Genomic DNA, 14,455 nt, shown 5'->3' on the forward strand with positions numbered 1-14,455 from the left:
AAACCCACAACCAGCATCCCAGCAACACCAGAGGGGAGGGCAACACCACCACGGTTGAGCCGGTTAGGGAGCTGGTCGGCCGAGCGGACAGCACACTGGACTTGTGATCCTGTGGTCCTGGGTTCGATTCCAGGCGCCGGCGAGAAACAATGGGCAGAGTTTGTTTCACCCTATGCCCCTGTTACCTAGCAGTAAAATAGGTACCTGGGTGTTAGTCAGCTGTCACAGGCTGCTTCCTGGGGGTGGAGGCCTGGTCGAAGACCGGGCCACGGGGACACTAAAAGCCCCAAAATCATCTCAAGATAACCACCTCCCTCTGCATAGAAATACTCCCTTCCCCTCACCTTACCTGCCCCCACCCAAATGCTCACCCAACCCTCCCTCCCTCCTCCCCCACTCTGACCCTGTCACCCCTCCTCCATTTCCACCAAGTCCCCCCTCCCGCCTTTTCCCCCCCTGTCCTCCCTCCCCCTTCATCCCATACTCTCACTATCCCTCCTTCCCCTCACCCCGTATCCTCCATGTCCCCCTATCTCCTTAACCCACACCCTACCTGTCTTCCCTTCCCTTGAACCCCCACCCCCTCCTCAAAATCTTCTGAGACCCTGCAAACCACCTCACAGATCTTCTCACCCAGGGAACAGCTTTCTTCACCAGCAGAACGCTCTCCAAGAAGGGGACAAGAAACTGAACAGAAGAAAGTGAGCTTCAAGGCAATGTACACTAACATAGATGAGATTACAAATAAAATAAGTGAACTCGGAGAATGGGCACTAGAAGAAAACCCAGACATAATAGCACTCACAGAAACAAGGCGAACGAAAACCATAACAAATGCAGTGTTTCCACAGGACTATTATGTAGTGAGGAAAGAGAGAGAAAGGAGAGGAGGAGGTGGTGTAGCTTTGCTGATATGAAAAGGTTGGAGTTTTGAAGAGATGGTTAATTAGAACTGTGAAGGTCTCTGTGAATACATATCAGGCACCATAGGAACTGGAGGACAGAAAATTATAGTAGTAGTCATATATAACCCCCCACCGAATGACAGAAGACCCAGACAGAAATATGATAGAAACAATATGACCACCATCAATATAATAGAGAGAGCAGCTTCTGTGGCTAGCAGGAACGGATCCAAACTACTAATCATGAGAGATTTCAACCATGGGAAGATTTTGGGGAACAGAGACCCACATGGAGGACCAGACACATGGAGAGCTAAGCTGCAGGACGTGGCAACAACAAACTTTCTAAGTCAAAACGTCAAGGTACCTACAAGACTGAGAGGAGAATATGAACCAGCTTTGCTTGATCTGATATTTACCCTAAATGAGTTAGATATAAGGGAAGTTAAGTTGGAAGCCCCCTTGGGAATGAGTGATCATAGTGTATTGAGCAGTGAGTACCTAGTTGAGCTAGGAATTATCTCCCCCAAAAAAGAACTGGGAAACAAAGGGCTGACATACCTAAAGGGAAACTATGAGGAGATGAACAAATTCCTAAGGGATATACAATGGGACACAGAACTCAGAACCAAGTCCGTACAAGACATGATGGACTATGTCACCCAAAAGTGTCAGAAGGCTGAAAGCAGGTTTATCCCGGCCCGACTGGAAAAAACCGAGAAGCAAAAGGAGAATCCGTGATTTAATAGGGAATGTATGAAAGCAAAGAAGCTGAACAAAAGGGCATGGAGGAACTTCCATAATAACAGAACACCAGGAAGTAGAGAGAGATACCAGAGAACCAGGAACGAGTATGTTAGTGTGAGAAGAGCAGCTGAGAAAAGGTATGAAAATGATATCGTTAACAAAGAAAAGACCGAACCTAAGCAACTACACAGTCACATCACGGGGAAGACAACAGTGAAGGAACAGGTGATGAAACTTAGGATAGGTGAGGACAGGTCCACAGAGAATGACAAAGAGGTGTGTGAAGAACTCAACAAAAGGTTTCAGGAGGTCTTTACAATAGAACAAGGAGAGGTCACGGCGCTAGGAGAGGTGGCAGCAAACCAGGCGACCTTGGAAGGGTTCGAAATTACAAGAGATGAGGCCAAGAAGCACCTATTGGAGCTGGACGTGAGAAAAGCTGTTGGGCTAGAAGGAATCTCACCATGGGTATTGAAAGAGTGTTCAGGAGCACTTTGCTTGCCACTCTCCATAGTGTATAGTAGGTCACTGGAAACGAGAGACCTACCAGAAATATGGAAGACGGCTAATGTATTCACAGTATACAAAAAGGGCGACAGACAAGAGGCACTGAACTACAGGCCAGTGTCCTTAACTTGCATACCATGCAAGGTGATGGAGAAGATTGTGAGAAAAAACCTAGTAACACATCTGGAGAGAAGAGACTTCGTGACAACCCATCAACATGGGTTCAGGGAGGGTAAATCTTGCCTTACAGGCTTAATAGAATTCTACGATCAGATTACAAAAATTAAGCAAGAAAGAGAAGGATGGGGGAACTGCATTATTTTGGACTGTCGGAAAGCCTTTGACACAGTACCCCATAAAAGGCTGATGCATAAGCTGGAGAAACAGGCAGGAGTAACTGGTAGGGCGCTCCAGTGGATAAGGGAGTACCTAAGCAATAGGAAGCAGAGAGTTACAGTGAGGCGTGAGACCTCAGATTGGCGTGAAGTCACCAGTGGAGTCCCACAGGGCTCTGTACTCGGTCCTATCCTGTTTCTGATATACTTAAACGATCTCCTGGAGGGTATAGACTCATTCCTCTTAATGTTTGCTGAGGACGCTGAAATTATGAGAAGGATTAAGAAAGAGGAGGACTGCTTGAAGCTTCAAGAAGACCTGGACAAGCTGCAGGAATTGTCAAACAAATGGTTGTTAGAGTTTAACCCAAGCAAATGTAATGTAATGAAGATAGGGGTAGGGAGCAGGAGACCAGATACAAGGTATCGTTTGGGAGATGAAATACTTCAAGAGTCAGAGAGAAAAACCTGGGGATTGATATCACGCCAGATTGGTCTCCTGAAGCTCATATCAAGAGGATAACATCAGCAGCATATGCCAGGTTGGCTAACATAAGAACGGCCTTTAGAAACTTGTGTAAGGAATCTTTCAGAACATTATATACCACATATGTCAGACCAATCCTGGAGTATGTGGCTGCAGCATTTAGTCCATATCTAGTCAAGCATAGGACTAAACTGGAAAAGATTCAAAGGTTTACCACCAGACTAGTACCCGAGCTGAGAGATATGAGCTACGAGGAGAGACTACGGGAATTAAACCTCACTTCGTTGGAAGACAGAAAAGTTAAGGGGGACATGATCACCACATTCAAGATTCTCAGGGGAATCGATAGGGTAGATAAAGACAGGCTATTTAACACAAGGGGCACATGCACTAGGGGATACAGGTGGAAACTCAGTGCCTAAATGAGCCACAGAGATATTAGAACGAACTTTTTTAGTGTCAGAGTGGTTGACAAATGGAATGCATTAGGAAGTGATGTGGTGCAGGCTGACTCCATACACAGTTTCAAGTGTAGATATGATAGAGCCCAATAGGCTCAGGAACCTGTACACCTGTTGATTAACGGTTGAGAGGCAGGACCAAAGAGCCAGAGCTCAACCCCTGTAAGCACAATTAGGTGAGTACACACACACACGCAAACACACACACACACACACACACACACACACACACACACACACACACACACACACACACACACACACATACACACACACACACACACACACACACACACACACACACACACACATACACACACACACACACACACACACACACACACACACACACACACACATACACACACACACACACAGGGAACTGTCCAAATGTTGAAAAAAAAATTCAGGCTTGGAAAGTACAAGGACAGAGACCGAATGATAAAGGTGGTATTCATGAGCGAAATCACAAAAGAGGAACTGTTTGCAAGGAGCAGCCATCTAGCAAATGTTCAGAAGTTCAAAAAAGTATTCCTGCAGAGGGATATGACAAGGGAAGACAGAAAGAAAGCAGCAGACGCGAGGAAGGAACGCAGCGAGAGAGAGAAAGGAATCAGAGAACCACAACCCCGAACCCTACAATGCCAGAGGGGAGTGGGGGAACCCTCCTCAAACAGTGCAACAGCCACAGGGAGTAGGGCACCACCCCCACATTCTATCCAACAGACACTCAACCTGCCCCATCCCCTGTCAGCCCCCCACCAAGTACCCACCTAGGGCACCCTCCCCCCTCCCACCCCCCTCCTCCCAATCACCCCTCTCCCCAGGACCTCCCTTCTCCCCTTCCCCCAAGCCCTCCCTACTCCCACATGCCCTCCCATCGCTTCCACCCCCAAGCCCTCCGTTCTCCCCACCCCCCCTAAGCCCCCCACTCTCACACCCCACCTAAGTCTTCCCTTCTCCACCACTCCCCTAAACCCTCCCCTCTTCCTCACCCACTTCAGCCCTCCTTTTCCCCCAATGACCCCCAAGCCCTCCCCCTTTTTCTGCCCACCAAGCCCCCCCCCCATCTCCCCTATCCCCCAAAGCCTCTCCTCCACCCATGCTTCCCCAACCCTCCTCCTCTTACCCCCCCAACCCTCCCCCTCTCACTCTTCCCCCAACCCTCCCCCTCTCACTCTCCCCCCTACCCTCCCCCTCTCACCCACTCCCCTACCCCTTCCCCTCTCCCCCACCCCCCCAAGCCCTCCCTCCTCCACTATTCTTCCTGTACCAGATCCTCTTAGCTCCCACTCACCCCAGATCCCACAGGTCCCCCCCCCAGAGGAGTAACAGAAGAAAGTCAGTTTCAGGGTGATGTACTCAAACATAGATGGGATCACAAGCAAGACAAGTGAACTAAGAGAAGGAGCACAAGAAGTGAACCCAGATGTAATCGGACTCACTGAAACAAAACTCACTGGAATCATAACGAATGATGTGTTTCCCCAGGAGTATACAGTAATAAGGAAAGAGAGAGAAGGTAGAGGAGGAGGCGGAGTGGCCCTACTCATGAGAAAGGAATGGAGTTTTAAGGAGATGGCTATCCCGGGCTGTGAGGGGTTCAGAGACTACATAGCAGGCACCATGACAATGGAAGGACCAAGAATAGTAGTAGCAGTAATATACAACCCTCCACCAAATGACAGAAGACCCAGTCAAGAGTATGAAAACAACAACATGGCAGTTAACACTATAATTGAGAGGGCAGCCTCTGCTGTCTGTAGAAATAGATCCCACCTGCTCATCATGGGGACTTCAATCACGAAAGGATTGACTGGGAGAACAAGGAACCACATGGAGGCGAGGATACATGGAGAGCCAAACTATTGGAGGTGGTGACTAAAAACTTTTTAACCCAGCATGTCAGAGAATCCACAAGGATGAGAAGCAATAACGAACCAGCGAGACTCGACCTAGTCTTCACTCTGAACGAATCCTACATAAGAGAAATCGGTTTTGAAGACCAAGTAGGATTGAGCGACCACAGTGTACTGGTGTTTGAGTACCTGATTGAAGAAGGGTTATTGAACTCGAGGAGGGATACCGAAACCAAAAGGTTAGCATACCGAAAGGGAAACTATGAGGAGATAAGAAAATTTCTAACAGATATAGCATGGGAAACAGAGCTCAGGGGAAAGACGGCCCAATATATGATGGACTACATCACGCTGAAGTGCAAGGACACAGCAAAGAAGTTTGTCCCAGTCCAAAAGGAAAACAGTGAAATGTAGATAAGAAACCCATGGTTTAATCAGAGATGTAGGCTAGCTAAGCAGCAAAGTAAAAGGGCATGGAGAAACTATAGGAATTGCAGGAAACTGGAGAGCAGAGAAAGATACCAGAATGCCAGGAATGAATATGTCAGGATGAGAAGAGAGGCAGAAAGACAATATGAAAATGACATCGCAAGCAAGGAAAAGACTCGGCCTAAATTGCTGCATAGCCACATTAGGAGAAAAACAACAGTAAAGGAACAGGTTATGAAATTAAGGATAGGGGCAGAAGGATTCACTACAAACGACAAGGAAGTGTGTGAGGAACTGAATAAGAAATTCCAGGAGGTCTTCACCTTAGAGCAAGGAGGAATTCCAGAGTTAAGAGCGGGAAAAGCTAACCAGGAACCACTGGAAGAGTTTGAGATTACCAGCGGGGAAGTAAGGAAATGTTTACTAGAGTTGGATGTGACAAAGGCTATAGGCCCAGATGGAATCTCCCCTTGGATACTAAAGGAAGGAGCAAAAGAACTGTGCCTACCACTCTCCATAGTGTATAACAAATCACTGGCAACAGGGGAACTGCCAGATATTTGGAAAGCAGCTAATGTAGCCCCGATATTCAAGAAAGGGGATAGACAGGAGGCACTGAACTACAGGCCAGTGTCCCTAACCTGCATACCATGCAAGCTGATGGAGAAGATTGTGTGAAGAAAGTTAGTGGAGCATCTGGAGTGAAAGAACTTTGTAACACAGCATCAACATGGGTTCAGGGATGGCAGGTCCTGCCTCACAGGGTTACTTGAATTCTACGACCAGGCAACAAAAATAAGGCAAGAAAGAGAAGGGTGGGCAGACTACATATTTTTGGATTGTCAGAAATCCTTTGATACAGTACCACACAAGAGGCTAGTGAAAAAGCTGGAGATGCAGGCTGGAGTGAAAGGGAAGGTACTCCATTGGATAAGGGAGTACCTAAGCAACAGGTGACAACGAGTCTGTGTGAGAAGTGAGGTCTCAGATTGGCGAGACGTTACAAGTGGAGTCCCGCAGGGGTCAGTCCTTGGAACTATACTGTTTCTGATATACGTAAATGATCTCCCAGAGGATATAGATTCGTTTCTCTCAATGTTTGCTGATGATGCAAAAAATATGAGGAGGATTGAAACAGAGGATGATAATAGGAGGCTACAAGATGACCTAGACATGCTGGGTGAATGGTCCAACAAATGGCTGTTGAAATTCAACCCGAGTAAATGCAAAGTAATGAAACTAGGCAGTGGAAACAGGACGCCAGACACCGGATACAGAATAGGAGATGAAGTACTTAATGAAACGGACAGAAAGAAAGATCTAGGAGTTGATATCACACCAAACCTGTCTTCTGAAGCCCACATAAAAGAATAACGTCTGCGGCATATGCAAGGCTGGCTAACATCAGAACAGCGTTCAGGAACCTGTGTAAGGACTCATTCAAAATCTTGTACACTACATATGTAAGACCAATCCTGGAGTATGCGGCCCCAGCATGGAGCCCGTACCTTGTCTTGCAACCCGTCCTCTTAAAAATAACGTCACCTTTGGCTTGTATGCGCGCTATGGCAACGCACAAGACGAAGCTGGAAAAAGTCCAGAGGTATGCCACTAGACTAGTCCCAGAACTAAGAGGCATGAGTTACGAGGAAAGGCTGCGGGAAATGCACCTTACGACACTGGAAGACAGAAGAGTAAGGGGAGACATGATCATAACGTACAAAATCCTCAGAGGAATCGACCGGGTAAACAAGAATAAACTATTCAACACCGGTGGGACGCGAACAAGGGGACACAGGTGGAAACTGAGTACCCACATGAGCCACAGGGACGTTAGAAGGAACTTTTTCAGTGTCAGAGTAGTTAACAGATGAAATGCATTAGGCAGTGATGTGGTGGAGGCTGACTCCATACACAGTTTCAAATGTAGATATGATAGAGCCAATAGGCTCAGGAGGCTATAGTACACCAGTTGATTGACAGTTCAGAGGCGGAACCAAAGAGCCAAAGCTCAACCCCCGGAAGCACAAATAGGGGAGTACACACACACACACACACATACGCACATCACAAATAGGATTTGACAACCTAGCAAGAGGTGACTATACTTCTCCCTCATGAGCTCCCTTCCACACACACACACACACACTCTCTCTCTCTCTCTCTCTCTCTCTCTCTCTCTCTCTCTCTCTCTTCTCTCTCTCTTCTCTCTCTCTCTCTCTCTCTCTCTCTCTCTTCTCTCTCTCTCTCTCTCTCTCTCTCTATCTCTCTCTCTCTCTCTCTCTCTCTCTCTCTCTCTCTCTCTCTCTCTCTCTCTCTCTCTCTCTCTCTCTCTCTCTCTCTCTCTCTCTCTCTCAACCACTCTCTCCCTCCCTCTGTCTCACTCACACTGTATCTCTCTCTCCCTCCCTCTCTCTCTCTCTCTCTCTCTCTCTCTCTCTCTCTCTCTCTCTCTCTCTCTCTCTCTCTCTCTCTCTCTCTCTCTCTCTCTCTCTCTCTCTCTCTCTCTCTCTATCTTTCTCTCTCTCTCTCTCTCTCTCTCTCTCTCTCTCTCTCTCTCTCTCTGTCAACCACTCTCTCCCTCCCTCTGTCTCACTCACACTGTATCTCTCTCTCCCTCCCTCTCTCTCTCTCTCTCTCTCTCTGGAAGAGAAGGGAGTAACTCGCCTTTCTTTTTTTTCTGGGCTGGTAACTTTCGCAGCCTTTCCTCGTAACTCATGCCTCTTGGTTCTGGGACTAGCCTAGTGGCATATCTCTGAACTTTTTCAAGCTTCGCCTTGTGCTTGACAAGGTACGGGCTCCATGCCTGGGCTGCATACTCCAGGATTGGTCTTACATATGTGGTATATAAGGTTCTGATTGATTCCTTACACAGGTTTCTGAAGGCAGTTCTGATGTTGGCCAACATATGTGTGTGTACTCACCTAGTTGTACTCACCTAGTTGTGTTTGCGGGGGTTGAGCTCTGGCTCTTTGGTCCCGCCTCTCAACCGTCAATCAACAGGTGTACAGATTCCTGAGCCTATCGGGCTCTGTCATATCTACACTTGAACTGTGTATGGAGTCAGCCTCCACCACATCACTTCCTAATGCATTCCATTTGTCAACCACTCTGACACTAAAAAAGTTCTTTCTAATATCTCTGTGGCTCATTTGGGCACTCAGTTTCCACCTGTGTCCCCTTGTGCGTGTTCCCCTTGTGTTAAATAGACTGTCTTTATCTACCCTATCAATCCCCTTCAGAATCTGAATGTGGTGATCATGTCCCCCCCTAACTCTTCTGTCTTCCAGCGAAGTGAGGTTTAATTCCCGTAGTCTCTCCTCGTAGCTCATACCTCTCAGCTCGGGTACTAGTCTGGTGGCAAACCTTTGACCAGGTTTGTGTGTGTGTGTGTGTGTGTGTGTGTGTGTGTGTGTGTGTACTCACCTAGTTGTGCTTGCGGGGGGTTGAGCTCTGGATCTTTGGTCCCGCCTCTCAACTGTCAATCACAGGTGTACAGGTTCCTGAGCCTATTGGGCTCTATCATATCTACACTTGAAACTGTGTATGAAGTCAGCCTCCAGCACACCACTTCCTAATGCATTCCATTTGTCAACCACTCTGACACTAAAAAAGTTCTTTCTAATATCTCTGTAGCTCATTTGGGCACTCATTTTCCACCTGTGTCCCTAGTGCGTGTGCCCCTTGTGTTAAACAGCCTGTCTTTATCAATCCTGTCGATTCCCTTGAGAATCTTGAATGTGGTGATCATGTCCCCCCCTAACTCTTCTCTCTTCCAACGAAGTGAGGTTTAATTCCCGTAGTCTCTTCTCGTAGCTCATACGTCTCAGCTCGGGTACTAGTCTGGTGGCAAACCTTTGAACCTTTTCCATTTTAGTCTTATGCTTGACTAGATATGGACTCCATGCTGAAGCCGCATACTCCAGGATTGGTCTGACATATGTGGTATATAATGTTCTGAAAGATTCCTTACACAAGTTTCTAAAGGCCGTTCTCATGTTAGCCAACCTGGCATATGCTGCTGCCGATATCCTCTTGATATGAGCTTCAGGGGACAGGTCTGGCGTGATATCAACCCCCAGGTCTTTCTCTCTGACTCTTGAAGTATTTCATCTCCCAAATGGTACCTTGTATCTGGTCTCCTACTTCCTACCCCTATCTTCATTACATTACATTTGCCTGGGTTAAACTCTAACAGCCATTTGTTCGACCATTCCTGCAGCTTGTCCAGGTCTTCTTGAAGCCTCAAGCTGTCCTCCTCTGCCTTAATCCTTCTCATAATTTTAGCGTCGTCAGCAAACATTGAGAGGAGTAAGTCTATACCCTCTGGGAGATCATTTACGTATATCAGAAAGAGGATAGGTCCAAGTACAGAGCCCTGTGGGACTTCACTGGTAACTTCACGCCAGTCTGAGGTCTCACGCCTCACTGTAACTCTCTGCTTCCTATTGTTTAGGTACTCCCTTATCCACTCGAGCGCCCTACCAGTTACTCCTGCCTGTTTCTCCAGCTATGCATCAACCTTTTATGGGGAACTGTGTCAAAGGCTTTCCGACAGTCCAAAAAATGCAGTCCGCCCACCCTTCTCTTGTGTGTGTGTGTGTGTGTGTGTGTGTGTGTGTGTATTCACCTAGTTGTATTCACATAGTTATGTTTGCGGGGGTTGAGCTTTGCTCTTTCGCCCGCCTCTCAACTGTCAATCAACTGTTTACTAACTACTTTTTTTCCCACACCACACACACACCCCAGGAAGCAGCCTGAGACAGCTGACTAGACTAACTCCCAGATACCTATTTACTGCTAGGTAACAGGGGCATTCAGGGTGAAAGAAAACTTTGCCCATTTGTTTCTGCCTCGTGCGGGAATCGAACCCGCGCCTCAGAATTACGAGTCCTGCGCACTATCCACCAGGCTACGAGGCCTCTAGAAAGGCCCCTGTTTATTATTATTTTATTATTATTATTATTTTCTACCACAGACGTGGCCACACATTTACAATGCTAAGCAGCATATATACATTTTCTTCTGTCCAAGTTTTCTATAGTTCTGTGTACTATAGTTCAAGGGTTTATTGAACACTCAACCACAGAAGGTGATTCGGTGCTCTTAAAATGCTAAGCTAACCTACATACGTAAATACATAGATACACAGATTTACGTATGTCCTACATAAAGTGTTCGATGTGTCATTAATGTGCATTTACAAAAGGTGAAATGTAATTCTGATCAGCTTCCATATATAATTTATACACAACATATACAGACACAGACACACACACACACACACACACACACACACACACACACACACACACACACACACACACACACACACACACACACACACACACACACACACACATACGTACATATACATATATACATACATGTATACATACATATATACACACACATGCTTCACATACATTTGTCTCTTTTACTCCGACGGGGTGAGATAGCTGATAGAGAAACTAGTGTGCAATTAAGCACTTATCACTGAAGGCGATGAAGGTGCTTTTACAAGCTAAGGTTAAATAGTTACATCACATACATACATTGTATAATTGTAACATTACATGGTAAATCATGGTACAAGTCCCATATATCATCAAGTGTTCCAGTACTCATATAGTAATTACACAGTTCAGCATACCTTAGCCCAGGAGGGCGAAAGTCAGTCAATATGGGACATTCTACAATAAAATGTTTTCTCTTTCAAAAAGTTGACACATTGTGTAGTCGACATTTGGGTTTTGAAAAAGCTGCCAGATACGTCTATATCCCAGGCGTATTCTGGCCACTATAACATCACATTGCCGGGTTCTTGTTCTATTAGTCCCATATATGAAAGTCTCCTCACGATATCTATCAAAATATTTAATGCTACAACTTTCCGGTCTTTGTGAATTTGTTAGGTCTGTGAGATCTTCATTAGATATTTGTTTAAGTATTCTCTTTGTCACTGCTAATGAAACACCCATATCAATTTCTACCACTGGTTTTCTACAGGCTGTCTTTGCAAGCACATCAACAGTGTCATGCCTTGAGATGCCAACATGTGATGGTATCCATAGGAATTTAATTTCAAATCTGTTGTCTTTAGCAGCTAAAACATTCCTTCGAACATCACTGACTATTTTCTGGGTGTCACTACTATGTGCGTTCAATGCCAGGAGTGCACTCTGCGAGTCACAATATATAAGTCCACTGCCTTTGTCTTTTAAAAATTCAGTGGCAAGGAATATGCCTGCAAGTTCGGTTTGAGTTGTACTTGCCCAGTCATTGACGCGCTTCATTGCTGTATGTACGAGAGAAGATTGTTCAAATATGTTACATGCACATCCGGTACATCGTCCACCTTCTTCTACAGAGCCGTCGGTATAGCAGTGATACACATCGTTACCCATACTCTGAGTACTTTCAGTGATGCTCTTCAGTGTTAATTGTTTTAATAATGTAGAGTGCACACTGTCTTTCTTGGGCGCATTTACAAAATCAACTGATAGATCCCAGTTATCCCATGGAGTAATTGGTTGATTAATCATTAATTGAATTGGGTATATATTTAATATTTTGATGGAGTTGGCTACCTTGTAGAACCAAAATATATAATCAGATTTCGTTCTTCTTCTATAGACCTCTGGTGAGTGCAGCATATTAGAAAGTTTAGCTTGAAACTTCATGCGTTGTCTAGATCTACTCAATGCCTTCACGCCGAAAACTGTGCTAATAGACAAAATTCTCTCACTTATGGTAGGTAATTTTAACTCTGCTCTCATATTAACTATTCTCGTGGACATTGGAGCCCCAAGGATGAGACGCATAGCTTCATTTTGCAAGGTTTCAAGGCATTTCAGCTCTTTGTCAGTATACAGTGTGAGATGTAGAGCATTGTAGTCAATCACAGGGCGTATAATGACACATAAAACATTCTAGCAAAGTCTCACGTTGATTCCATGATTGACACCAACAAGGACCCGCAAGGGCTTTAATCTCTCCCAGTCTCCTCTTGAGAGAAGAAAGGTACCCAGGGTCGTTAATGGGGACACCAAAAGGTATCTGTAAGATTCGCAGTTCTCAAGTGCTCGCCCATCTATATGGTAATTGGGTGGTGGAATACCACACGGAATGAGGGCACGAGTTTTCTGTACAGAGATAAGGAGGCCACATTCCTCAGCTCAAGTAGCAAAAGCGTCGAGCAGAACTTGCATTCTAGGCTCGGAGCAGCCTGTAAACATATATCATCAGCATAACAAATGACAAGTGTCTTCATTATTAGTTGGAAGATCTTTAATAAGTTTATGCATCAGAACGTTGAACAACAAGGGGCTGAGGACCCCTCCTTGTGGAGTTCCAGTTCAAAGTGTTTGCTCTCTGTGCTTTTAACACCATTAAACAAAAACATGTGCTGTTCGATTAGACAAATAACCCTTTATCCATTTCAGTAATTTTCCTTGTATTCCCAGCACGGCAAGCTGTTCCAGTATGATTTCTCTGTTTGCTGTATCAAAAGCTGCTGCTATGTCGATGAGACTGTTTGAAGGGAAGCTTCAATATGTGCGAAGTATTCAGCAAAACAGTGTTGTGTACTGAGCCCAGGCATAAATCCAAACAGTTGGGGTGACAGGTGCCCCTGTATACGATACATGAGTCGGTTAAGAACAATACGTTCAAGCACTTTACAAACACACGATGTTAGAGATATGGGTCTGTAATTATCTGAGTGTGCTTTGGGGATGGGAACAATGACACTCTCTGTCCAAGCATCAGGTAATACTCCTTCACGTAAACTCATTCTGTACAATACTAATAGTGGATTACCTGGTACGTGTGAGACTAATCTCAGTAGACTGTAAGTAATACCATCCTCTCCAGGAGCAGTTGATTTTCCCTTCTTTAGTGCATGAATTGAATTCCCATTCAGTTATATCATTAAGGTCCGACACGTCGATACCTGTACAGGCAAGATTGATGGTTCGTTGTCTGTTGGGGCGTGTGTCATCAAGTTTGGGCCCCTGTGTGTGTGTGAACTCACCTATTTGTGCTAGCGGGGGTTGAGCTCTGGCTGTTTCGTCCCGCCTTTCAACTGTCAATCAGGGGTTTCACACACACAGGGGCCTCACCTGTGTGAGGCCCCTGTGTGTGTGTGTGTGTACTCACCTAGTTGTACTCACCTATTTGTGCTTGCAGGGGTTGAGTTCTGGCTCTTTGGTCCCGTCTCTCAACTGTCAATCAGCAGGTGTACAGGTTCCTGAGCCTATTGGGCTCTATCATATCTACACTTGAAACTGTGTATGGAGTCATCCTCCACCACATCACTCCCTAATGCATTCCATTTGTCAACCACTCTGACACTAAAAAAAATCTTTGTAATATATCTGTGGCTCATTTGGGCACTCAGTTTTCCCCCCTGTGTCTCTTAATGCGTGTGTCCCTTGTGTTAAATAGCCTGTCTTTATCTACCCTGTCAATTCCTCTGAAAATCTTGTACGTGGTGATCATATCCCCCCTAACTCTTCTGTCTTCTAGCGACGTGAGGTTTAATTCCCGTAGTCTCTCCTCGTAGCTCATACCTCTCAGCTCGGGTACTAGTCTGGTGGCAAACCTTTGAACTTTTTCCAGTTTGGTCTTATGCTTGACTAGATATGGACTCCATGCTGGGCTGCATACTTCAGGATTGGTCTGACATAGGTGGTATACAAAGTTCTGAATGATTCCTTGCACA

At 45.7% G+C, this 14,455-nt stretch overlaps 1 protein-coding gene across 1 annotated transcript in view; it reads left to right on the forward strand.

Annotated features, from left to right (window-relative positions):
* Positions 1–14,455, forward strand: part of LOC138352408 (uncharacterized) — a 62,495-nt gene that overhangs the window by 636 nt on the left and 47,404 nt on the right. The window lies entirely within an intron of this gene.

This window comes from Procambarus clarkii, chromosome 53, assembly GCF_040958095.1.
Source record: "Procambarus clarkii isolate CNS0578487 chromosome 53, FALCON_Pclarkii_2.0, whole genome shotgun sequence".
NCBI lineage: Eukaryota > Metazoa > Arthropoda > Malacostraca > Decapoda > Cambaridae > Procambarus > Procambarus clarkii.